We start from the raw sequence: 26,937 nt of genomic DNA, 5'->3' as shown, positions 1-26,937 counted from the left end.
AAATTATTGTTTGATTTGCTCCTTGTGGGATCTTGCTGTACTCATGCTGCCATGTACAGTTACACAATGACAGTGTCTGTGCTTCAAAAGTCATTAGTTGTGACGTGCTTTGCGAGACCCTGAGGATTTGATCAGGTGCCAGTTAATTTGCATGTTCATTCTTTATCCACTGACCTCTGATCACGGGCTCGGCTGTGTAACCTCTCCACGGATAGCCCGGGTCACCCATCAGTCACATGGTCCCTTGGGCAAGGTGCTGAGGGATGTCAGGGCCAATGAAACCGTTCCCACAGTAACATGCAGCACCTCAGGGGAGTCAGCAAGGAAAGCAGAGGAATAAATCCTGTTAGTCATTCTACCACCAGTTCCAATGCATGGGCACGTTTCATTAGAAACAAAATACATCATACTTTACTCTTTGGCTTCGTATAAAATCTAGCATTTTCAAAGCCAACAAACCTGGCTATCTCACTTAGCAAAAGACTGAATTATCAGCAGGTTATCCTGGGAACTGTATAGTTTGGTTCTTTCATCTTGACATGAAGTTTGATTGGATGACCGATGGCTCCCTGTGTAGGCACTAATTATTCCTGGCAGCAGCAACACGTCCTTGGCTGTTTTTCAGCTGCTGCTCCATAGTGCTCTCCCTCTGGACTATCTCTTCAGCTATTCTCCCTCTGGTGCAGTGCACCAAGTCCTCAGCCAACTCATTTTCTAATTCCTTAATATCCTTGACTGACCCTGTCTCTGTACATTTCTCCTTTCCTCTTTGACGTTCAGTCTCTATAAGCTCCCTCATAGTTTTAATTCTTCTGTTCTGCTTTAGAGAACAAAAATGCTGTTCTCCTTTGCTTTCATTTCCCCAGTCTGCTGCTCTCACTCACAGCCCCTTTATCTCTCCAATACCAGGTTACCCTCCTACCGAACTCATTCTTTCCCAGGGTTTCAACTGGTGCAACTCCTTTCCTCATTCAGTGTCTGTTCCTCCTACAAACTTCAATCTTTTAAAATCACACCAGGCATTCCCTAAGCACGTCTCCCTGAATGACACACTCCGAGAAACTGCCTTCAACACCTGCGTTCTGTTTTCTTTCCTTTAAGCGATGTTGAATTCAGTTTGCTGCCTTTCCCCTAATTCCATACCCCTTGGTCATCTCCATGAACCTGCCATGTGGTACCTTGTGGTACATGGGGGAAATGCAGTGATGTAATGTCAATGGATTTTAGGCTTGCCTAAAATCCATTGCCACTACATCACAGTATTTCCCCGTGTACCATGTGTCTTACGGTCCCAAACCTCAATGATGTTTGTCAAGAAAGATCATCCCTTTTAAAGTCCATGCTGACTGTTTCTAACTATTTGTTCTTTATCTAAATAATAGTACAGTATTTCCATCCTTAATTAAAGAGTGCCACATTTTCCCTGCCACAGATGTTAAGATACCTGGCCTATAATTACCCAGATTAACCCTGTCCCTCTTTAAAAATGGCCACTACATTGGCCAGTCTCCAATTCTCACACTCAATACAGTCCCTAAATAGAATGTCTAGGGCCTCAATAATTTCATACCTCATCTCTCTCAGTGTCATGCTGTCTGGCCCTGGCAATTTGTCTTTCTTCAGCCTAACGAACCTATCTAAAATGTTCCTTCTCCCCATCGTAATATCACTAATCTTGGTCTCCACCACTTCAGGATTCACCACCTCGCCAACATCTTTCTCTTCAGTAAAGATCAATGCAAAGTACTTGGTAAATACCTCTGCCATATTTTGATCATCATCTACAAATTGACGAGCCGAGCCTCTCAGCGGTCCCACCTCACTTTTAACATATATACTTACAGTGAGCTACAACACTGTACCCGACAGCGATATCATGTAGGTTTGTGCATCTAAGGTCTCTACGTGATACTCTGACCTCTATAATATAACACAGACAGTACCAATACACTGCCCAATCTTCTACCTGATGATCAGGAATAAAACACAAGCCCCACTGATAACCTAGCATCAGCTTAGCTCAGTAGTACTAACTAACTAAGGGAGTCAACATCATCATCATAGGCAGTCCCTCGGAATCAAGGAAAACTTGCTTCCACTCGTGAAGTGAGTTCCTTGGTGGCTGTACAGTCCAATATGACAGCCACAGACTCTGTCACAGGTGGGACAGATAGTCGTCGAGGGAAGGGATGCGTGGGACTGGTTTGCCGATCGCTCTTTCCACTGCCTGCGCTTGATTTCTGCACGCTCTCGGCGATGAGATTCGAGGTGCTCAATGCCATCCCGGATGCACTTTCTCCACTTAGGGTGGTCTTTGGCCAAGGACTCCCAGGTGTCAGTGAGGATGTCACACTTTATCAGGGAGGCTTTGAGGGAGTCCTTGTAATGTTTCCGCTGTCCACCTTTGGCTCGTTTCTGTGAAGGAGCTCCAAGTAGAGCACTTGCTTTGGGAATCTCGTGTCTGGCATGTGAACTATGTGGCCTGACCAGCGGAGTACTAAGGGAGTACTGCACTGTTGACGGCTTTTGAATGAGACCTTAAACCGAGGTCCCGTCTGCCCTCTCAGACGGATGTAAAAGATTCTATGGCACTATTTTGAAGAAGAGCAGAGTAGTTCCCTGGTGCACTGCCCAATATTTACCCCTTAACCAACATAAGCAGATTATCTAGTCATTATCACATTGCTGTTTGTGGGAGCTTGCTGTGCACATGTTGGCTGCCACATTTCCTACTTTACAGCAGTGACTACACTTCAAAAGCACTTCATTGGCTGTAAAGCATTTTGGGATGTCATCATCATCATCATAGGCGGTCCCTCGAACGAGGATGACTTGCTTCCACAGGAGTTCACAATGAAGGGCCCGATGTTCCAGTCCTGAACTCCAGTTGAGGGGGTGGAAGATACCTGTGCGTGAATTTTTTTAATGTGTGGTGACCGTTGCACATAAGCCACCACGCGGGCTTGACAGAGCTAGGCCTTTATCCATTGGCAAGGATTAACCAGGACGACTGGAGACCTGCTCTGCTGCACGGACCTAGTGTGCACACATATCGCAGTGTGGGCAGGCCCGTGTTGCCCCTGGGCCCTCAGCTCTTCTGGGCCCGTACCTTCATTCACCGCACCTCCACCATGACCCAGGGCCCAGCGCTCCAGCTCTATTTATAGTCTCGACCTGCGATGGTGTTCTCGCACTGGTAGGGGCGGCTCACTGGAGGTTTATACAGAGTAAAGCTCCCTCAGCACTGTCCCCATCAAATACTCCCAGGGGCAGGTACAGCACAGGTTAGATACAGAGCAAAACTCTCTCTACATTGTCCCATCAAACACTCCCAGAGCAGGTACAGACTGGAGGATCCGCTCCCATTCTGGACCCAGCAATTTCCCCACAGTCTGGCCCCCGGTATACTCACCCTCAGCCCCTGGCTCCCTCTCCCACCGCCACCGCCCCCCCCTCCCCCCCACCTCCGGGACACTCACCCTCAGCCCCCGGCTCCCTCTCAATCTACCCCCGGTACACTCACCCTCATCCCCCGGCTCCCTCTCGCCCCCTGCCCCGGGACACTCTTCCTCTCTGGCCATGTAGCAACTAGTCCTGAGGTGGTGAAAGGTGCTATATAAATGCAAGTTTTTCCTTTTTATACAGACTCTCTATTGATTCTTCATCAGCACTAGCACAAGAGTTGGGTGCGCATGCCAGGCTAGAGAGAGGAAAATTGAGGTAGGCTTCCAATTCCTGTGACTACAGCTGGGAAATGCACTTGTGTGGTATCCCGAAACAGATGATAAGTTTGCCAGCTTTCACGGTTGAGGCTCACACACAAAGGATGGCACTTGACTGAGGTACTGGAGAGCTGTTGGTGCCTGTGGAACCGACAACCCAACAAGAGGCAGTGCTTTCACGAGAGGAGGAAACTGGAAAGAATGGAACTGAGAGCACAATCTGACTGCTTCAGTTTGATGCATCTTGCAGCCTGCTCCAGGGCGGAGAGAGATGTCAAAGCTATTTATAGTCAAAAATCTGATCAAACAAAATTGGAATCCTAGTTTGCTCCTAATATGTCCTTACTATACAGTATAAATGGACACGAGGCCCACACTTGAGAGAAGGTCACTCTGTGACCAGTAACCTTTATTTCAGCACTGAAGTGATGAAGGTGGGTGGAGCTTCCCCTTTTATACCTGAAAGTCCAGGTTAGGAGTGTTTCCCACAAGTTCATCACCTAGTGGTCAGTGTTCTCACGGTGTACAATTTAGGTCAGTTTACACATGGGTTACAATGACAGTTGAATACACAACATCACCTCCCCCCACAAAGTCTTATTGGACTCATAGGTTGAGTCTCTCTGGTGGTTTACGCTCCCTTGTAGAGCGCCTGAGTTGGGGCTCCGGTTGTTGGGCGCTGGCCTGAGTGTCTGCTGTTTGCGGTGCCTCAGGCCTGCTGGACTGCCCACAGTGACTGGGCTCTTCTCCACTTGGTTCCGGTGTTCGGTCACCTGTGGTGGAGTGAACCCTACATCGTATTCGTCCTCTGCTTCTTTTATGGAGTTGCTGAACCTCCTTTTTGTTTGATCCACGTGTCTGCGGCAGATTTGTCCATTGGTAAGTTTAACTATCAGAATCCTATTCCCCTCTTTGGCAACCACAGTGCCTGCAAGCTATTTGGGCCCTGCAGTGTAGTTGAGGACAAAGACAGGGTCATTGACATCAATACATCGCGCCCTCGCATTCCCGTCATGGTAGTCACATTGTGACTGGTGCCTGCTCTCGACAATTTCTTTCATGGTGGAGTGTATAAGGGATAACCTGGTTTTGAGTGTCCTTTTCATTAGCAGCTCTGCGGGTGGAAGCTGTAAGCGAGTGTGGTCGGGATCTATTGGCCAACAGGAGGCGTGATAAGCGGCGTTGTAGGGAACCCCCTTGGATTCTGAGCATCCCCTGTTTGATTATCTGCACTGCTCTTTCTGCCTGGCCGTTTGAGGCCGGCTTGAATGGTGCCATTCTGACATGGTTGATACCATTTCCTGCCATGAAGTCCTGGAACTCAATGCTTGTAAAGCACAGGCCATTGTCGCTGACCAAGATGTCCAGTAGTCCATGGGCGGCGAACATTGCCCATAGACTTTCTACCGTGGCAGAGGATGTGCTTGAATTAAGAATGTCACACTCGATCCATTTGGAGTAGGCGTCTACTACAACTAAAAACATTTTTCCCATGAAAGGACCTGCGTAGTCCACATGGATGCATGACCATGGCTTGGCCGGCTAGGACCAGGGGCTAAGAGGGGCTTCCCTGGGTGCATTGCCCAGCTGGGCACACGTGTTGCACCTGCGAACACAAAGTTCCAGGTCTGCATCTATCCCTGGCCACCAAACGTGTGACCTGGCAATTGCCTTCATCATGACAATGCCCGGGTGCTCATTGTGGAGTTCTCTGATGAACACCTCTCTGCCCATTGTAAGTGGTGGTTTTCAGGGGGTCAGCTTTCCCTTCTGACCTTATATGAGCGGTTCTGAATCGCTCCCACACCCTTGGTTCTAGACACTGGAATTATGAAGGGACTGTGACAGACTTGGACAGACAATCGATTTCAAGGTCGGAAGCAGGTATGGCTTTATTGTGTCTAAAAAGAAGTAAAAGGCACACCTTTAATAACACACACAGAATATTAATACCAATACACACTGAGGGATACAACACATTGAATAAAATGTCAAATTACAGCCTGTGGGGAAAAGAATACAGCTTAAACTCTAAATGGGGTAAAGAGGAGAATGCAGATACATTTACACAAGTTATCCCAGCCTCCCCCCTCCCCTCCCAATTCCCCTAACTAACTAAGTTATAGCTCTGGGGTTTCAGGGACCATGCTCACCATTCCCCTTTTGACAATTCCAACTCTGGGGTTCATCTTAGTTGTCCACGTTCTGTAGTCTGTACCCCTTGGTAGCGTAGGACCAGCTTGTAGAGTGGAAAATCTTCGTTTTTTCTTCGGTTTTGTCGGGTTGGTTCCAGTTGACTGTTTGGTTGGTCGCGATGGCCCGCAACTTTCCGATAGTCGTTTTGACAGCCTGTATGCTGTCGTGGTGCTGTTCTTCTGGGTTTTAGAGATTCCTTTCGCCGATGTTTCGGGGTCCCACTTTTCGAGGCTGGTGTAGAACTTATGCAACGAGACTGCTAATTTAATAGTGTTTCTAGAAGCACACCTAACTGCCAGAACAGGCCTTCAATTATACTAAAACAGGCTTCCTTATCTTTGCGCCAAATCAGTTCTTGGGCTTTGTTTAAACTGTTCTGTCCATTGATTTTCAAATGTCTCCTTTGTTAGTGTTTTTGGTGGGCTAGTCAGCAGTAACTCGATTAGGGTGTGATGATGTGCTATCACTGGTTTTGCGTTGTTTTAGGATTGTCCAGTTTCCTGACCATCTAGTTGGGGCCATGATTTCCATTGTGCTTGATTGGGTAATTTGATTATCTCTTAGGGGGTGAATTGGTGTTGCATAGTTCCCCCCAGACAGTCTGGGATCCTTAATACACGAATTTGCTTCACAGAGGTTAGCCCCACCTCCTGTATTCGGTAACTCTTTTTCGCAGCCAAAATGTTGTAGAATCTTAAAATTGATATGCTCCTTCCCATAGATGTTTAGGGGATCTCAGGCTTCTATAATTTAGGTCCATTTTGAATTCTCTTTTCAAAAAGTCCAAACACTGGCGGGGGGCAGGGGGGTCTCCATGAATGCATCTGCTTTTTTTATCCCCTGCAGGCTTCGTCTTCCCCTTTAAAACTCATTTGTGTCCCGAAGTTTTTTGTTCCATTTTAAAAGTCCAGAAAGGGATTCTTCTCCTCTGCAGGGGAAAGGTACCAGGAATCTTTGTGAAATATTGGTAAATCTACACCATCTGGGGCATGACTACTCGGTTTCCCCACAGTAGGCAATCGGCCTGAATCGAGAGTTCATCCTTGCGCCTGTGAAATGGTTTAAATTCCTCAGGGCATGCCCCGTATGTGGCTGCCCAGTCCCCATTCAGGACACATTTCTTGACTAAAGACAGTAGCATGTTTCTATTTGTCCAGACTTTAATCTGATGATCTATCACGGGTGAGCCTTCGCTTTCGAAAGCTTCAACAGCCATGACCATCTCAGAAGCATGCTCGGTTGACCCTCGGTGGTGGATAGTGGGAGCCTGCCGAGTGCATCGGCACAGTTTTCAGTGCCCGGTCTGTGCCGAATTGTGTAGTCATAGGTGGCTAATGTGAGTGCCCACCTCTGTCTGCGGGCCAATGCATTTGCATTTATGGCCTTGTTGTCGGCCAAAAGGGACGTTAGGGGTTTGTGATCTGTCTCCAGCTCAAATTTCCTGCCAAACAGGTACTGGTGCATTTTTTTTACTGCATATACACATACAAGTTCTTCCTTTTCTACCATCCTGTAGCCCCTTTCTGCCTGGGACAGACATCTGGAGGCATAAGCTACCGGCTGCAACTGACCCTTGCCATTGACATGCTGCAACACACACCCGACCCCATACGACGATGCATCGCACGTTAAAACAAGTTTCTTATATGGGTCATATAGCGTTAACAGATTGTTGGAGCATAACAAATTGCGTGCTCTATCAAAAGCCCTTTCCTGGCTGTCCCCCCAGAGCCAATCGCGCCGTTTGCATAGGAGCACATGTAGCGGCTCTAATAGCGTGCTCAATTTGGGAAGAAAGTTAACAAATAGTTCAGGAGCCCCAGGAACGAACGCAGCTCTGCCGTGTTGCGGGGTCTGGGTGCTCTCTGGATCACTTCCGTTTTAGACGCAGTCGGTCTGATCCCATCTGCTGCTACCCTCCTCCCCAGGAATTCTACCTCTGGAGCTAGGAAGACGCACTTCGCCTTTTTCATGCGCAGCCCTACCCGGTCCAGTCTGCATAGCACCTCCTCCAGGTTGTGGAGGTGTTCTTCAGTATCGCAACCCGTGATGAGGATGTCGTCTTGAAAAACCACCATCCTTGGAATCGACTTGAGGAGGCTTTCCGTATTTCGTTGAAAGATCACGGCGGACGAGCGAATCCCGAACGGACATCTGTTGTACTCAAACAATCCCTTGTGTGTCGTGGTGGTGGTCAGCTTCTTCGACTCACTCACCAGCTCCTGGGTCATGTAAGCTGAGGTCAGGTCCAATTTTGAAAAAAGTTTGCCACCGGATAGCGTCGCAAAGAGGTCCTCCGCTCTCGGTAGTGGGTACTGGTCTTGGAGTGACACACGATTGATGGTGGCCTTGTAATCACCACATATCCTGACCGACCCATCCGCCTTGAGCACCGGCACAATCGGGCTCGCCCAGTCACTGAATTCGACTGGCGAGATGATGCCTTCGCTCAGCAGGCGGTCCAATTCGCCTTCTATCTTTTCCCGCATCACGTACGGCACCGCTCTGGCCTTGTGGTGTACTGGCTTGGCGTCCGGGTTTATGCGAATCACTACCTTGGTCCCCATGAAAGTGCCAATGCCAGGTTGAAATAATGAGTCAAATTTGTCCAGGACCTGTGAGCACGATACTCGCTCCACAGAAGAAATTGCATTGAGCAGCGTCGGAGCGGCCTATAAAGGCTCAGCGGGAGCTCGAGAGTCAGCGGCAGTTGGCGAGAGGTGTGAGCAGCGTCGGAGCGGCCTACAAAGGCCCAGCGGGAGCTCGAGAGTCAGCGGCAGATGGCGAGAGGTGGGAGCAGCGTCGGAGCGGCCTATAAAGGCGTACTTGTGCAGCTACAGAGTGAGAGAAAGCAAAATAGAAGTAGAAAGGAATCAAAAGGTGACGTCACAGCCAATGGGATAAGTGATTGGCTGGTGATTGGTGAGTAGCTTTTCTTTTTCTTTTTTATATCAGTAAGTGAACTGTAACATTGTTATTACCAATTTATGGGTATCTAAGGGTTAAGGCATGGCAGGAGAGCTCGGTCACGTGATATGCTCCTCCTGTACCATGTGGGAACTCGGGGACACTTCCGGTGTCCCTGACGACTACATCTGCGGGAAGTGTATCCGCCTCGAGCTCCTGACGGTCCGCGTTGCGGAATTGGAGCTGAGGGTGGATTCACTCTGGAGCATCCACGATGCTGAGAATGACGTGAGTATCATGTGCAGTGAGTTGGTCTTACCACAGGAGAAGGGTCCACAGCCAGCTAGGGAATGGAAGACCATCAGGAAGAGCAGTGCAAGGAAGGAAGTGCAGGGGTCCCCTGTGGTCATCCCCCTGCAAAACAGATACACTGCTTTGAGTGCTGTTGGGGGGGATGACTCATCAGGGGAGGGCAGCAGCAGCCAAGTTCATGGCACCGTGGCTGGCTCTGCTGCACAGGAGGGCAGGAAAAAGAGTGGGAGCGCGATAGTGATAGGGGATTCAATGGTGAGGGGAATAGATAGGCGTTTCTGCGGCCGCAACCGAGACTCCAGGATGGTATGTTGCCTCCCTGGTGCAAGGGTCAAGGATGTCTCGGAGCGGGTGCAGGACATTCTGAAATGGGAGGGAGAACAGCCAGTTGTCGTGGTGCACATTGGTACCAACGACATAGGTAAAAATAGGGATGAGGTCCTACGAAACGAATTTAAGGAGCTAGGAGCTAAATTAAAAAGTAGGACCTCAAAAGTAGTAATCTCGGGATTGCTACCAGTGCCACGTGCTAGTCAGAGTAGGAATCGCAGGATAGCGCAGATGAATAGGTGGCTTGAGCAGTGGTGCAGCAGGGAGGGATTCAAATTCCTGGGGCATTAGAACCGGTTCTGGGGGAGGTGGGACCAGTACAAACCGGACGGTCTGCACCTGGGCAGGACCGGAACCAATGTCCTAGAGGGAGTGTTTGCTAGTGCTGTTGGGGAGGAGTTAAACTAATATGGCAGGGGGATGGGAACCTATGCAGGGAGACAGAGGGAAACAAAAAGGAGGCAAAAGCAAAAGACAGAAAGGAGATGAGGAGGGGTGGGGGGCAGAGAAACTCAGGGCAAAGAACAAGAGGGGCCACTGTACAGCAAAATTCTAAAGGGACAAAGGTTTTTAAAAAAACAAGCCTGAAGGCTTTGTGTCTTAATGCAAGGAGTATCCGCAATAAGGTGGATGAATTAACTGTGCAAATAGATGTTAACAAATATGATGTGATTGGGATTACGGAGACGTGGCTCCAGGATGATCAGGGCTGGGAACTCAACATCCAGGGGTATTCAACATTCAGGAAGGATAGAATAAAAGGAAAAGGAGGTGGGGTAGCATTGCTGATTAAAGAGGAGATTAATGCAATAGTTAGGAAAGACATTAGCTTGGATGATGTGGAATCTATATGGGTAGAGCTGCAGAACACCAAAGGGCAAAAAACGTTAGTGGGAGTTGTGTACAGACCTCCAAACAGTAGTAGTGATGTTGGGGAGGGCATCAAACAGGAAATTAGGGGTGCATGCAATAAAGGTGCAGTAGTTATAATGGGTGACTTTAATATGCACATAGATTGGGCTAACCAAACTGGAAGCAATACGGTGGAGGAGGATTTCCTGGAGTGCATAAGGGATGGTTTTCTAGACGAATATGTCGAGGAACCAACTAGGGGGGAGGCCATCTTAGACTGAGTGTTGTGTAATGAGAGAGGACTAATTAGCAATCTCATTGTGCGAGGCCCCTTGGGGAAGAGTGACCATAATATGGAGGAATTCTGCATTAGGATGGAGAATGATACAGTTAATTCAGAGACCATGGTCCAGAACTTAAAGAAGGGTAACTTTGAAGGTATGAGGCGTGAATTGGCTAGGATAGATTGGCAAATGATACTTAAGGGGTTGACTGTGGATGGGCAATGGCAGACATTTAGAGACCACATGGATGAACTACAACAATTGTACATTCCTGTCTGGCGTAAAAATAAAAAAGGGAAGGTGGCTCAACCGTGGCTATCAAGGGAAATCAGGGATAGTATTAAAGCCAAGGAAATGGCATACAAATTGGCCAGAAATAGCAGCGAACCTGGGGACTGGGAGAAATTTAGAACTCAGCAGAGGAGGACAAAGGGTTTGATTAGGGCAGGGAAAATGGAGTACGAGAAGAAGCTTGCAGGGAACATTAAGGCGGATTGCAAAAGTTTCGATAGGTATGTAAAGAGAAAAAGGTTAGTAAAGACAAACGTAGGTCCCCTGGAGTCAGAATCAGGGGAAGTCATAACGGGGAACAAAGAAATGGCAGACCAATTGAACAAGTACTTTGGTTCAGTATTCACTAAGGAGGACACAAACAACCTTCTGGATATAAAAGGAGTCAGAGGGTCTAGTAAGGAGGAGGAACTGAGGGAAATCTTTATTAGTCGGGAAATTGTGTTGGGAAAATTGATGGGATTGAAGGCCGATAAATCCCCAGGGCCTGATGGACTGCATCCCAGAGTACTTAAGGAGGTGGCCTTGGAAATAGCGGATGCATTGACAGTCATTTTCCAACATTCCATTGACTCTGGATCAGTTCCTATCGAGTGGAGGGTAGCCAATGTAACCCCACTTTTTAAAAAAGGAGGGAGAGAGAAAACAGGGAATTATAGACCGGTCAGCCTGACCTCAGTAGTGGGTAAAATGATGGAATCAATTATTAAGGATGTCATAGCAGCGCATTTGGAAAATGGTGACATGATAGGTCCAAGTCAGCATGGATTTGTGAAAGGGAAATCATGCTTGACAAATCTTCTGGAATTTTTTGAGGATGTTTCCAGTAAAGTGGACAAAGGAGAACCAGTTGATGTGGTATATTTGGACTTTCAGAAGGCTTTCGACAAGGTCCCACACAAGAGATTAATGTGCAAAGTTAAAGCACATGGGATTGGGGGTAGTGTGCTGACGTGGATTGAGAACTGGTTGTCAGACAGGAAGCAAAGAGTAGGAGTAAATGGGTACTTTTCAGAATGGCAGGCAGTGACTAGTGGGGTACCGCAAGGTTCTGTGCTGGGGCCCCAGCTGTTTACATTGTACATTAATGATTTAGACGAGGGGATTAAATGCAGTATCTCCAAATTTGCGGATGACACTAAGTTGGGTGGCAGTGTGAGCTGCGAGGAGGATGCTATGAGGCTGCAGAGTGACTTGGATAGGTTAGGTGAGTGGGCAAATGCATGGCAGATGAAGTATAATGTGGATAAATGTGAGATTATCCACTTTGGTGGCAAAAACAGAGAGACAGACTATTATCTGAATGGTGACAGATTAGGAAAAGGGAAGGTGCAACGAGACCTGGGTGTCATGGTACATCAGTCATTGAAGGTTGGCATGCAGGTACAGCAGGCGGTTAAGAAAGCAAATGGCATGTTGGCCTTCATAGCGAGGGGATTTGAGTACAGGGGCAGGGAGGTGTTGCTACAGTTGTACAGGGCCTTGGTGAGGCCACACCTGGAGTATTGTGTACAATTTTGGTCTCCTAACTTGAGGAAGGACATTCTTGCTATTGAGGGAGTGCAGCGAAGATTCACCAGACTGATTCCCGGGATGGTGGGACTGACCTATCAAGAAAGATTGGATCAACTGGGCTTGTATTCACTGGAGTTCAGAAGAATGAGAGGGGACCTCATAGAAACGTTTAAAATTCTGACGGGTTTAGACAGGTTAGATGCAGGAAGAATGTTCCCAATGTTGGGGAAGTCCAGAACCAGGGGTCACAGTCTAAGGATAAGGGCTAAGCCATTTAGGACCGAGATGAGGAGAAACTTCTTCACCCAGAGAGTGGTGAACCTGTGGAATTCTCTACCACAGAAAGTAGTTGAGGCCAATTCACTGAATATATTCAAAAGGGAGTTAGATGAAGTCCTTACTACCCGGGGGATCAAGGGGTATGGCGAGAAAGCAGGAAGGGGGTACTGAAGTTTCATGTTCAGCCATGAACTCATTGAATGGCGGTGCAGGCTAGAAGGGCTGAATGGCCTGCTCCTGCACCTAGTTTTTATGTTTCTATGTTTCTATTTCCAGTTCATGACAGCAAGCCAACTCCTCCTCAGTAGTGCGGGACCATCCCCGGGACAATCCAGAGTGGCAATCTGTTCTCCGAATTTTTGAGGGTCACGACTACCGTGGCGCTGCCTAGCACCGGAATGATCTCCTTTGTATATGTCCGTAGCTGTGCGTCAATCGGCAATAATTTTGGCCTCCTGGCCTTGGACGCCCACAACTTGTGAAACTGTTTGATACTCATCAGGGACTGGCTGGCTCCTGTATCTAGCTCCATTGATAGTGGGATGCCATTAAGGAGCACTTTCATCATTATCAGTGGCATCCTGGTGTATGAACTGTATATGTGCTCCACATGAACTCGCTGAACTTCAGCTTCCAGCGATTTCCCCCAGTGTTCATTTGGCCTCGTAGGGCTTACATCGGGCCCATCCTCTTCGTACATCAACCTGGCTGCAGGCTTCCTGCACATACGCGCCAAGTGACTGCTGACGTTGCAGTTTCTGCAGGTATATTGCTGATACCTGCAAGCTCTGGCAGGGTGTTTGCCTCCACACCTCCAACATGAGCCGTTGTTGGAAACAAAAGGTCCATTACCAGCCGATCGTCTCTGACTGTCTCTGTAACTGTCCTTAAGCGCAACATTAACAGGTGTTGATGGCCCCATTACTGGCCGTATTGCCCATTGCGATGGCATGAATCGCCGTTCAGCTAGCCATTGTCTCTGTTGAATTCCCCCTTTGGGTTCAACTACATGCTGGGGCATGTCCGATTGCCCTTGTCTGCCTGGAGAACTGTGTCCCGTGTTAACAATGTTGACTCCCTGTCCATTTGCTGCATTTAAGCCAAGATTTTTGTCAAACATTATTCTAGTCTCTTCCTCCCCTGAGATAAATGTCTGGGCCATCAAAGCCGTCGTTTCCAGGGTCAAGTCTTTGGTCTCAATCAGTTTCCTGAAAACTCCTGCGTGCCCGATGGCCTCAATAAAAAAGTCTCGCAGCATCTCCGCTCTGCAGGCATCTGGGAACTTACATAGGCTCGCCAGTCGCCGGAGGTCTGCCACGAAGTCTGGAACACTTTGCCCTTCTCGCCACCGGTGGGTGTAAAACCGGTGTCTCGCCATGTGCATGCTGCTCGCCGGTTTAAAGTGATCCCCGATCAACTTACTGAGCTCTTCAAAAGTTTTGTCTGCCGGCTTCTCTGGCGCTAGAAGGTCCTTCAGGGAGTACGTTCTGGATCCACAAACCGTCAGGAGATGAGCCCTGCGTTTGTCAGCAGAATCCTGTCCCAACCATTCCTTGGTGACAAAACTTTGCTGTAACCTCACAATAAAATCGTCCCAATCATCACCAACACAGTACCTCTCGTCTGTGCTGCTAGTGGCCATGCTCGCGTAGTTTAAATCCCAGTTTCTCGTTGCCAATAATAGAAACATAGAAAATAGGTGCAGGAGCAGGCCATTCAGCCCTTCTAGCCTGCACCGCCATTCAATGGTAGTAACAATGCTAAAGTTCACTTACTGATATAAAAAAGAAAAAGAAAAACTACTCACCAATCACCAGCCAATCACTTACCCCATTGGCTGTGACGTCACTTTTTGATTCCTTTCTACTTCTATTTTGCTTTCTCTCCCGCTGTAGCTGCACCGGTACGCCTTTTATAGGCCGCTCCGACGCTGCTCCCACCTCTCGCCAACTGCCGCTGACTCTCGATCTCCCGCTGGGCCTTTTATAGGTCGCTCCCCTCTCACCAACTGCCGCTGGCTCTCGATCTCCCGCTGGGCTTTTGATAGGTCGCTCCCCTCTCACCAACTGCCGCTGGCTCTCGATCTCCCACTGGATATATGTCCTTACTGTACAGTATAAATGCACATGAGGCCCATATTTGAGAGAAGGTCACTCTGTGATCAGTAACCTTTATTTCAGCACTGAAGTGATGAAGGTGGGTGGAGCTTCCCCTTTTATACCTGAAAGCTCAGGTTAGGATTGTCTCCCACTAGTTCACCACCTAGTGGTCAATGTTCTCACAGTGTACAACTTAGGTCAGTTTATACATGGGTTACAATGACAGTTGAATACATGACAGCTCCAGTGTGGCTACGTGAGCTAACGTCAGAACCAAAGTCAAACGCTTACTGTTTTGCTCGTAAACTGACTGTGCTTCTGCTATTCCCATCACTACCCCACGCAAATCCGACACGCACTCAGGCAGACACACAGTGACGTGCACAGACACACATGCAAAACACACACACACACACAGTCACACATATATGCAAAGACAAATATAAATACACATATATGCATTCACAGATATACACATTTGTACACAAACACATGTACGCAGAGATATGCACACACAGACTGACTTGCACACACAGATTCACACATACAGAGACCTACATACATACGCACGTACACACAGATGGACACGCCGACAGACATATTCACAGAGGCAGATCGACACACTCATCACATGTAAACACACATCATCATCATCATCATACGCAGTCCCTCGAAACGAGGATGACTTGCTTCCATGCCGAAAGCGGATGAGTTCACAGGTGTTTTCATGATATTCCGGATCCTGAACTACATCCTGAAGAGTGGAAGACGCCTGTGCATGGATTTTTTTAACGTGTGGTGGCCGTTGCACACCAGCCATCACACGGGCTTGACAGAGCTAGGTCCTGGTCCAGTGGCAAGGATTAACCGCACAGCTCTGCTGCACGGACCTAGTGCGCACACACATATCGCAGTGTGGGCTGGCCCGTGCTGCCCCTGGGCCCTCGCCTCTTCTGGGCCCCAAACTCTCGCCTCTCCTGGGCCCCGATCATATCCCTCTATGAACTCTTGCCGCTCCTTCATCCCGACCTCGCCACTCCTGCTGTACCTGCCCACACTGCAGTCAGCCGTCACCCTCCTGCAGCAGCATGCACTGCTCCCTGGAATGGTATGCCGCCGCATGCATACACAAAGAGACACACATGGACACATGCAATGATAAAAGCCATCTTCCCATTAATTTCAATATATGGGTCTCTAATTTTGCACTTATCCACAAAAGAGTCAACGGCACTAAGAACAAGAGAAAAAGGGCGGGTAATTCTATAAAGCCCAAAATTGTATGGGGGCACTGCTGGGCGAGATTTGCTCATTTAGAAAGCACAGGTAGCATGTTAATTTGGTGCTGCCTGCTAATTTAAATGATTTTAGCGCACAGTCCCGCGACTATCGCATTGCTGACAGGCTGTGTAGCGACGCTGCAATTTCTTAAAGCAAGGTTGTCAGTCTTTAAAGCAATCTCTAGCCCTTACAGCTGAACTGCCTTCTGCAAAAACTAATTAAAATCATTCCACGCACAGGGGCCAGGAGGCCCTCCAGAAAGATCAATGAGGGAGTACACTGAGTGAAGCCCCGACCAGCGAGGAAATATCAGTGGCAGGTCGGGGCCCTAAAAGGAGCAGCGTGGAGGTGGCATGCCACTGCAATGTGCAGCGGGAGCTGGTTCAGGAGGGCAACGACTTGGAGGAGGGCGACTGAATTGGACATCACCATAATCCAGGTCGCTGATTGGAGCGTGGGCAGGTACAGCAGGAGTGGCGAGGTCGGGGTGAAGCAGTGGCGAGAGAATGTAGAGGGATGTGATCGGGGCCCAGGAGAGCCGAGGGCCCAGGGGCAGCACGGGCCAGCCCACACTGCGATATGTGTGCGCGCTCGGTCCGTGCAGCAGAGCTGGTCTCCAGTCGTCTTGGTTAATCCTTGCCACTGGACCAAGACCGAGCTCTGTCAAGCCCGTGTGGTGGCTGGTGTGCAACGGCCACCACACGTTAAAAACAAACCACGCACTGGCATCTTCCACCCTTCAACATGTAGTTCGGGATCTGGAATATTAGGTCCTTCATTGAAACACCCGTGAACTCATCCCCTTTTTAGTGTGGAAGTAAGTCATGCTCGATACGAGGGATCGCCTAAGAGAGAAGAGAGAGATGGGTGCTAAGAATAGGCCTTTCCAAAGAGAGAACTGTGCTAAGACAGAACAAATCAGCAAGTACAAAATATATGAAAATGGTGCAAGATTGTGAGTGTCTTGGTTTGTATGCCCCATCTCTGTGATTCTTCTCTTCTGCCACTCCTTCCTGCTTCTCTGCCCCCTTAACTTCTTTATTTCTCTCCTCTTTACCTTAAGCTACAAATTTTGGAGTTTGCATTATACACGTCTTTTGCATCTCCAGTCATTCCTATAAATAGCCCTCTTATTCCCTATGATCCAAAGAGCTGCTTTACTGCCTAATATTGAGTTAAACAATAACACGACCTTGGGGGTCCAACAATATATCTCTGGCTATGTGTATTGGAGACTGTAATCTCACACATGCTGCGATATTGATTCTCCTGTCTTTTCAGACGGCAGACTCTAATGAGAGATGTACAATCATGAACCAGCAAACTGGTTTATTTCAGATGAATGAATAGGATTTGCATAATGAGATTCAATGAATTTCCAATTGCTCCTTGCACCGTATAAACAATAAACTATTTTGGGCCTACCCCTATTAAGGGCTAATCTCATTTTAAATGTTAGCAGTCACTGAACTAACTGACACCAACCTTACTCTAACAGGCCATGTGTACTTATACATTGACCTATAATCTCATAACCTTCCTTGTTGGATGGAGAAAAAGTCCGACCTTACTGCCTCGTTTATATAATATATAAAAGCAAAATATTGCAAATGCTGGATTCTGAAATAAAAACAGAGAACGCTGGTAATCTCATCAGGTCAGGCAGCATCTGTGGAGAGAAACTGTGACCCTTCGTCAGATCTGGAAAAGTTCGAAATGTAACAGATTCTTAAGGAAGTGCAGGGCAGTGAAAGGGGGAGAGGAGGAGACAACAAAAGGGAAGGTCTGTGATAGGGTGGAAGGCAGGAGAAATTAGAGAGACAAAAGTGGTGATGGGAAAAAATGAGATGGTAATGGCATAAGTTAAGAAACACAAGATGAGTCTAAATAGGGTGTGGCGATATCATCACCAGCTGCCCTGGGGAAGAGAAAAAAAAGGGGGTTTAAAAAAAAAATGGAGGGAAGAGAAAATAAATGTGGGCAGAGGTTATGGTCTGAAATTGTTGAACCCTATGTTAAGTCCAGAAGGCTGTAAAGTGCCTAAACGAAAAATGAGGTGCTGTTCCTCGAGCTTGCGTTGAGCTTCATTAGAACAGTGCAGGAGGTCGAGGACGGAGAGGTCAGAGTGAGAATGGAGCAAGGAATTAAAGTGACAGGCAACCGGAAGCTCGGGGTCACGCTTACGGACTGAACAAAGATGTTCTGCAAAGCGGCCACCCAACCTGCATTTGGTCTCCCCAATGTAAAGGAGACCACACCATGAGCAGCGAATACAGTGTACTAAATTGAAAGATGTACAAGTAAATCGCTATTTTACCTGGAAGGAGTATTTGGGGCCCTGGACAGTGGGAAGCGAGGAGGTAGATGGGCGGGTTTTGCATCTCCTGCTCTTGCACAGGAAATGCCATGGGAAGGGGAGGGGGTGCTGGGTGTCATGTATCCTACAAGGCTACTATTAGTACTATCACAAGGTTTGCCATGAGAGGGCACAGCAGTGGGAGACTTGTAGGTTACCTGTACAGGTGTGCCTGGTGCCTCCTCACTCTGGAGTTAACAAGTAAAGGACTAAAATTCTGACGGGTTTAGACAGGTTAGATGCAGGAAGAATGTTTCCGATGTTGTGGAAGTCCAGAACCAGGGGTCACAGCCGAAAGGATAAGGGGTAAGCCATTTAGGACCGAGATGAGGAGAAACTTCTTCACCCAGAGAGTGGTGAACCTGTGGAATTCTCTACCACAGAAAGTAGTTGAGGCCAATTCACTAAATATATTCAAAAGGGAGTTAGATGAAGTCCTTACTACTCGGGGGATCAAGGGGTATGGCGAGAAAGCAGGAAGGGGGTACTGAAGTTTCATGTTCAGCCATGAACTCATTGAATGGCGGTGCAGGCTAGAAGGGCTGAATGGCCTGCTCCTGCACCTATTTTCTATGTTTCTATGTTTCTATGTTAAGGTCACTACAGTTCAAGTATAACACATTTCCTCGTGGAGCAACTAAGGACACAACAATTGGCGATGAGATTACGAACTTTCACGCGAAAATTGCTACCCTTGGTACGTTGCAGCAGTTCACCGATGGTGATGATTGGGACACCTTTGTGGAGAGGCTCGGCCATTTCTTCACAGCAAACAACCTGGAAGGTGATGATCCGGCCACACTGGCTAATAAGCGCAGAGCTATCCTGCTAACCAGTTGTGGGCCCACCGTCTATGGCCTCGTCAGGGACTTGCTAGCACGAGCGAATACAATGACCAAGATATACAAGGAGCTCGTAACCCTGATCCATGAGCAACTCAAGCCCAAGGAGAGCATTCTCACAGCCAGACACTGGTTCTACACCCACCGACGGCTCGAAGGCCAGGAAATCGCAGACCTCAGGAGGCTGGCGGCACCGTATGAGTTTGGCACCCACCTCAACGAAGCTGGACATTTTTGTCATTAGAATTGGCCATGAGGGCCTTCTTCATAAGCTACTGTCGGCGGATACCACAGTCATACTGCAGAAGGCCATCTCTGTGAGCCAGTCATTCATGACCACGACTTGCAACCCCAGGCAGATGACTCACCCTCAGGACTCAAACCCGGCAGGTACTGTGCACAGAGTGGCGCCATTTAGAGGCCGGACTGCAGAACGCAAACCGTCTCAGGGAAGAGAGAAGAGGCCCTCGAGTCCCTTAACTCAGAGTCCGCCGAGGGGGGGGCTAATCGAGTAGCTCCATGCTAGCATTGTGGAGGGAATCACAGGACTCACCAGTGCCGCTTTAAAAACTATGTATGCAAAGCCTGCGGCACAAAGGGCCACCTCCAACGAACGTGTAAGAGAAATATGACTCACTGTGTTGATGAAGAGTCTGCAGATGGCCATGAATCCAGCGCGGATTATGAAACGATAGGCAGAGAGGCAGCTCAGCCCCACGATGAGGTATATAGCATGTTTACCTGCACCACCGAGTGCTCCCCGCTGAAGATGGAAGTCGAGATAGATGGCGTTCCAGTCTTCATGGAAGTGGACACGGGGGCGAGCCAGTCAGTAATGAATCAAAAAGCCTTTGAGAGGCTATGGGACAATCAAGCTGAACGACCCAAGTTGGTCCTGGTTCAGGCAAAGCTGCACACCTACACCAATGAACTTATCCCAGACTTTGGTAGTGCGGATGTAAAGGTACTCCATGATGGCGCGGTGCACAAGTTACCTCTGTGGATTGTTGCAGGTGATGGACCAATGCTGCTCGGCAGAAGGTGAATGGAGAAGATCCATTGGAAATGGGAAGACTTCAACCCTCCAGCGATCGACGTCCTCTGCGTTCAGAGGCACAGGCACAGCAAGCCCTCACTTGAGGGTGGACCCAGCACCAGAGAGCAGACCAGCACAGCACCCAAGGCACAGACCGCTCAGCACAACTGCGTGGAGATAATCCAGCTGAGACGACCCAAACACACCTTCCAGACTCCAGTGGCAGGACTCCGGAGGTAGAAAATCAGATCCAGAGGCGACTTCCCAGCTTCGGTGGCAGAACCCGGGGAGAAGAGGATCACCGCAGTCGACATTGTGGATGACCATGAGGTGAGGCGCTGAAGAAAAAGATGATCGCGGCCAGACCACGAGGTGCAGCGCTGATGGAGCAACACGTGGCATCAAACGGAAAAGAGGACTGGGGGGTAAAGCAAGCAAGGCTCTCTTAAAGGAGGCCTGCAACCCACTACAATTAAAGGGACAGTTCCACACACTCAAGCAATTAAATAGCAACTGTAAGTTAGGGATAAAATGTGTAACTGATGATCAGAATTGTGTACATGCAATAAGCAAGGACTGATTCCCAGGATGGCAGGACTGACATATGAGGAGAGACTGGATCGATTGGGCTTGTATTCACTGGAGTTTAGAAGAGTGAGAGGGGATCTCATAGATACATATAAAATTCTGACGGTATTGGAGAGGTTAGAGGCAGGAAGAATGTTCCCGATGTTGGGGAAGTCCAGAACAAGAGGTCACAGTCTAAGGATAAGGGGTAAGCCATTTAGGAAAGAGATGAGGAGAAACTTCTTCACTCAGAGAGTGGTTAACCTGTGGAATTCTCTACCGCAGAAAGTTGTTGAGGCCAGTTCGTTAGGTATATTTAAAAGGGAGTTAGATATGGCCCTTACGGCTAAAGGGATCAAGGGGTATGGAGAGAAAGCAGGAAAGGGGTACTGAGGTTGAATGATCAGCCATGATCTTATTGAATGGTGGTGCAGGCTCGAAGGGCCGAATGGCCTACTCCTGCATCTATTTTCCATGTTTCTATTTCTTTTGCAGGGATTCAGGTGGATGGGGTCCCCTGAAGGATTTCTGGTGGGGTTTTTTTGTTTTGAAAATGTTGTATTTTTTCAGTTTCCCCTCCCCCCACCCCACCCCACTCCCTGGGCCAGACTCAATCCTTGGCAGTACTTTGCTGAGGATTGCATTTACCACCCAGAATGGGAGCTACTGCCCATTGCTGCCCAGAATCGGCGTACAAGGCCCATTTTTGCCGCCGGGTGGTTTTTCCCACATTTTTCCATGAAATTTCTGAAAAGTACCATCAGGATCTTAGCGGTCCTTTGGATAGTACTTGGGCGGAACATAGCTTTCACCAAACTCGGGCCCTTATAGTTTCAAATAGCAAGAGTAACCATGTGCCATGCCTCTCGATTAGCTCTCTGAAATCCTCCTGGTTCTGTGATCAAACCTGTGGTTAAGATAGTCTTTGGTTGGATGCAATACATAGAAACATAGAAACATAGAAAATAGGTGCAGGAGTAGGCCATCCGCCCCTTCGAGCCTGCACCACCATTCAATAAGATCATGGCTAATCATTCCTTCAGTACCCCATTCCTGCTTTCTCTCCATACCCCTTGATCCCTTTAGCCGCAAGGGCCATATCTAAATTCCTCTTGAATATATCCAATGAACTGGCACCAACAACTCTCTGCAGTAGGGAATTCCATAGGTTAGCAACTCTCTGAGTGAAGAAGTTCCTCCTCATCTCAGTCCTAAATGGCTTACCCCTTATCCTAAGATTATGTCCCCTGGTTCTGGACTTCCCCAACATCGGGAACATTCTTCCTGCATCTAACCTGTCCAGTCCCGTCAGAATTTTATATGTTTCCATGAGATCCCCTCTCATCCTTCTAAACTCCAGTGAATACAGGCCCAGTCGATCCAGTCTCTCCTCATATGTCAGTCCTGCCATCCCAGGAATCAGTCTGGTTAACCTTTGCTGCACTCCCTCAATAGCAAGAATGTCCTTCCTCAGATTAGGAAACCAAAACTGAACACAATATTCCAGGTGGGGCCTCACCAAGGTCCTGTACAACTGCAGTAAGACTTCCCTGCTCCTATACTCAAATCCCCTTGCTATGAAGGCCAACATACCATTTGCCTTCTTCACCGCCTGCTGTACCTGCATGCCAACCTTCAATGACTGATGAATCATGACACCCAGGTCTCGCTGCACCTCCCCTTTTCCTAATCTGCCGCCATTCAAATAATATTCTGCCTTCGTGTTTTTGCCCCCAAAGTGGATAATCTCACATTTATCCACATTATACTGCATCTGCCATGTATTTGCCCACTGACTTAACCTGTCCAAATCATCCTGCAGCCTCTTAGTGTCCTCCTCACAGTTCACACCGCCACCCAGTTTAGTGTCATCTGTAAACTTCGAAATATTACACTCAATTCCATCATCCAAATCATTAATATATATTGTAAAGAGCTGGGGTCCCAGCACCGAGCCCTGCGGCACTCCACTAGTCACTGCCTGCCATTCTGAAAAGGACCCATTAATCCCGACTCTCTGCTTCCTGTCTGCCAACCAGTTCTCTATCCACGTCAGTTCATTACCCCCAATACCATGTGCTTTGATTTTGCACACCAATCTCTTGTGTGGGACCTTGTCAAAAGCCTTTTGAAAGTCCAAATACACCACATCCACTGGTTCTCCCCTGTCCACTCTACTAGTTACATCCTCAAAAAATTCCAGAAGATTTGTCAAGCATGATTTCCATTTCATAAATCCATGCTGACTTGGACCAATCCTATCACTGCTTTCCAACTGTGCTGCTATTTCATCCTTGATGATTGATTCCAACATTTTCCCCACTACTAATGTCAGGCTAACTGGTCTATAATTACCCGTTTTCTCTCTCCCTCCTTTTTTAAAAAGTGGTGTTGCATTAGCAATCCTCCAGTCCATAGAAACTGATCCAGAGTCAATGGACTGTTGGAAAATTATCACCAATGCATCCACTATTTCTAGGGCCACTTCCTTAAGTACTCTGGGATGCAGACTATCAGGCCCTGGGGATTTATCGGCCTTCAATCCCGTCAATTTCCCGAACACAATTTCCCGCCTAATAAGGATATCCTTCAGTTCCTCCTTCTCACTAGACCTTCGGACCCCTAGTATATCCAGAAGGATATTTGTGTCTTCCTTTGTGAAGACAGAACCAAAGTATTTGTTTAACTGGTCTGCCATTTCTTTGTTCCCCAATATAAATTCACCCGAATCTGACTGCAAAGGACCTACGTTTGTCTTCACGAATCTTTTTCTCTTCACATATCTATAGAAGCTTTTGCAGTTATTTTTTATGTTACTGGCAAGCTTCCTCTCGTATTCTATTTTCCCCCTCTTAATTAATCCCTTTGCCCTCCTCTGCTGTATTCTAAATTTCTCCCAGTCCTCTGGTTTGCTACTTTTTCTGGCTAATTTGTATGCCTCTTCCTTGGATTTAACACTATCCTTAATTTCCCTTTGTCATTATTAGATGGATAACGAACACTATGTTCATTATTCATTTGAGCTCACTGTCAAAATGAATTTGTCAAATTAACCTTGTCATCTTAATCTGTGTGGATGCCTGAGCAATTGTACTGAGCTCCATAGTGGTATTTTGTCGGTGGATTCCAGAATGTGTGAATGAACCACTTGTAGTGTACACATATCCCTTCTAGCTGAGAAATGGCAATCTCCACTGGAAGTTTTTCCATAGGATTAGCGTTATTTTCATGGGACACAGCATGATTTTTGCTTTCATGTTCACTGTAACCCAAGTGATAGCATTGTCAAAAAATTGCTTGTATCTTTAAAGGAGAAAATATCTTCAAAGTGTAAGAGACTTCTGGTGGCCAGCAGTTCAGGTGCAGCAACACTGCAGAGTCAGGTAATGAACTGCATAAGGTGATGCTTTCATATCTCAACAAACGACTGTCGCCTTAAGAGTTTGTCCATAGGAGCGAGGGGAATAACAGGCTCTTAATTGATCGATCCTAATTATATGTATTGTAAATGACCGATTGTGCTGCATTGTATCCTGTTTTTGTTTTTGCTTCTGTGAGACAATTTCATTGCAAATAAATCTGTTGAGTAGTTTAGCCTGTGCAAAATAGCCTCATGTTGTGAACATTTTGTGCTTTTTGATTGACAGGAGACATAATGGACATCCTGCATCATGCCCAGTAAGCAATTTACCATGATTCGGGTTAATTATTAGACCCAGGCCATGCTGACACAGCAGGGAGTTTAGTGTATAAGAAACACTGCTTACAGAAACTGTCATCAAGACCAGAAATAAAATGTTGTTAAAAATATGACCTGTAATGAGGGTAATAATGTACTCCTAGATTTCTAAGTACTAAAACGCACAGCACCTCAACCCCATCGCAAAGACTACATTTCCACTTCCCACACAAGTTACTTCAGCCTTCCCAGTTTAGTGTAAAATTACAGGTAGTTCTTTGCTACATATTGTGGTCACTGTGAGATTCAAACTCCCCCAAATTCACTTCACATAGTACCAATAAACCAGCCAGCAGTGATTTCCATTTCAGTGTCAGCTACAGTTAAATCTAGGGGCCAGAAGATAAACAATAAGATGCTGTACCCTAATTCCTATGAGACAGATAAATAGATAGATAAATTATATATAATATAAATCTATTTTTAGCTGCAGGAAATGTACAGGCTTTCTTGGCGGGTGGTACAATAAGACAAATGAGACTTGCAAATACTCATATTGAGGGACTGACACGGTTCGATACTGTTGAGTGATTTTGCTCACTGACAAGGCTGAGGCCATTCTTTGGCAAGCAGTTAAGGTTGAGCAGGGCAAGGAGGGAGGGCGTGGAGCACAGCGGGCAATGGATTGGGCTGTACATGCTACTGGGGATAGTCCCAGAAGAGTGGGTTTGAGCAGGTACCACATCTGGTAATGGTCTTTGTGCCATCCGAAATCACTGCCCAGAATGGTTGGATTCAGCAGCAGGTCCAGAAGCTATTTAAAAGTGTGCGAGACTGACCATATCCACTTTGGTATTGATATGAGAGGGAGGGATGGAAGTTATGAAGATTATATGGGGTTTAACAGGTAATAAGGCCTCCAATCTTTCTCTCTCTCTCTCATCAGTGCAAGCTTTCTTCTTTCTCACTATTCTATCATAGAAACATCAAAATGTTTAGCACAGGATGAAGCCATTCTTGCCTGTGTTGAATATAGACCCCCCTTAGATGCTGATTTTATACAGTCCCATTTACCTGCTTCTTCCCCATAACCTTTTATATTCTTTTAAAAACGTGTAACAAAATATTTTTACTTTGTGTCAGCCGTAGCTTAGTTGGTAGCACCTGTAATATAGTTACACCTAGTGGACCACTGCTCCTCCTAGTGGACAACTGTGGTAATGCACCCATTGCTGTTTACTAGAACAAAAAGGAATGGAGCCATCTTGGAGTCTGTGTGTGTTGTGATGTCGTAAAGAATATACCACATTGGCGACGAAGGATCGGATTTCTGGATACCCGAGCTGAAATTTTTGTTGGTGCATGATTCCAGCCAAACAACAGATAGACTAGAGAGGTCCTTTGTTTCCAGAACAGCTAAAAATAAGAGGTAAATTACAAGCACACTTGGCTGAACTACCAGAGTCCAGATGGCTGCTCCTATGGGAATAATAGGGTGCTTGGGTGCGTTTCAACGTGACCGTGAGACTTTTGGAACATATGTGGATCAGCTAGAAATGTTTTTCACCGCAAATAGTGTCATCGAAGTCCCCAATGATGAAAACAGTAATCAGGTGGTTTTAGAAAGAAAACGGGCTATTTTCCTGACTGAAGCAGGCCCTGAGGTGTATGAAACCCTGAAAAATTTGCTTGTTCCCATCACTTACGGAGATTCTAATCAAGTTAGACTAACACTACAGTCCTGAGCTCCTGGAAATTGCTGAAAGTTATCATTTTGGAATATGAAATCAATTACCTAACGAGAGTATCATTGTAGCATTAAAAAAGCTATCTATTCACTGTCACTTCGGAAACTTTCAGGACCGAGCATTGCGTGACCGCTTTGTTTGTGGGATGAAAAATGAAGCGATCAGAAGAAAGTTCTTGACAACTCCGAACTTGACTTTTGATTTAGCTTGTCAGGCTGCTATGTCAATGGATATGGCCAACCAATATTCCCAAGAATTTCATACCATTTCCAGTCATCAGACAACTGAGGGGAATCACCTGCAGTTTAAAAGTAAAATGCAGTTGGGCCCCAAGGCCTCAGCAACTGACCAAGGTAACAGCACATTGAAGTCTTGCTATCGGTGCCTAGGACAACACATTGCACAAAGTTGTCCATACGTGAAGGCAGAGTGTCTCTTCTGCAAGAAAACTTGCAAAGGCATGTCGACTGAAAAGTAAACCAACTTTCAAGGCTATAAGTAGAAATCCCCAGAGACTACATAGCATGGAAGAAAAGTAGCAGGACGAAGAGATACATGTCATCAGGAGCTTGAGGGTATCTAACAGCGATTCAAAAAGTATCATCGTCCAAATAGATGTTGTATGAACCAGGATACCCATG

Source organism: Pristiophorus japonicus, chromosome 16 (assembly GCF_044704955.1).
Source record: "Pristiophorus japonicus isolate sPriJap1 chromosome 16, sPriJap1.hap1, whole genome shotgun sequence".
Taxonomy (NCBI): domain Eukaryota; kingdom Metazoa; phylum Chordata; class Chondrichthyes; family Pristiophoridae; genus Pristiophorus; species Pristiophorus japonicus.
This window is presented reverse-complemented; position numbering follows the sequence as displayed.